Consider the following 786-nt stretch of genomic DNA (forward strand, 5'->3'; position numbering starts at 1 on the left):
GAAACCCGGGCATTTACTGCACCGCGGCCTCACCACATTATTACATTTAACGCTAATGTATAACCCGATCTTGAAAAATGTACATCATAAATCGTATTCATAACATTATTAAATACTGTTTTGTATTTAGTAAATGGTCTATAATTTATCGGAGCCCTTAAATATTTGGTCTGGACCCACCCGTCCCCCCTTCTAGTTGAGCCGAGCCTGGAGCTGCCGGAGAACAAGGAAGAAGAGGCTCCATTTTGGATGGGACCTAAAACAACAACAACCACATTTGAAAGCGACCCCAAATGAAAATCTGTATATTTCTATCGATATAAATGTGTTACCCAAGAGCGATATTTTTAGATTTTTTTTGATTGATACTTACAAGGAGATGATCTAGACATTGAACTTTTGGAATGAAGCTGAAATTCTCCCCGAGTTTTTGATATATTTAATGAAAAACGTTGGAAGTTGTTCTTACCTCAGAATGGTAGCTGCAGAGGTGGCTGCGTTGCATGTATTACCATATTCTGCCTAGCAACTCGCCGAGGCTTGTGTGGCGATTGGTGGAATATTATTGAGTGACAAAATTAAAAACCTTTACGTATCTATTTCACGAAACCTTTTATGTCAACAATTACTTGATATATGTTTCAAGTTTTAATGTCACATCCACAAGTACAGTGAAATGCCTTGATATAAGGTATTGATGGGTAGCAGATTTTAATCAACGTTCACTCGAATAGTTATATTGAATGTATGCATACCAAGGCTCAATGAATTTCGACCAAATAAAAA

General features: G+C 37.2%; 1 protein-coding gene across 1 annotated transcript in view; it reads right to left on the reverse strand.

Annotated features, from left to right (window-relative positions):
• prdm10 (PR domain containing 10) overlaps positions 1-574 on the reverse strand; it is a gene marked incomplete in the record, with an annotated part of 75,712 nt that extends 75,138 nt beyond the window's left edge. The window contains 1 exon segment of the mRNA XM_031795485.1: positions 470-574.
• Between the last annotated feature and the right edge of the window lie 212 nt (positions 575-786).

This window comes from Oncorhynchus kisutch, linkage group LG18 (genome assembly GCF_002021735.2).
Source record: "Oncorhynchus kisutch isolate 150728-3 linkage group LG18, Okis_V2, whole genome shotgun sequence".
NCBI classification, from domain to species: Eukaryota; Metazoa; Chordata; class Actinopteri; order Salmoniformes; family Salmonidae; genus Oncorhynchus; species Oncorhynchus kisutch.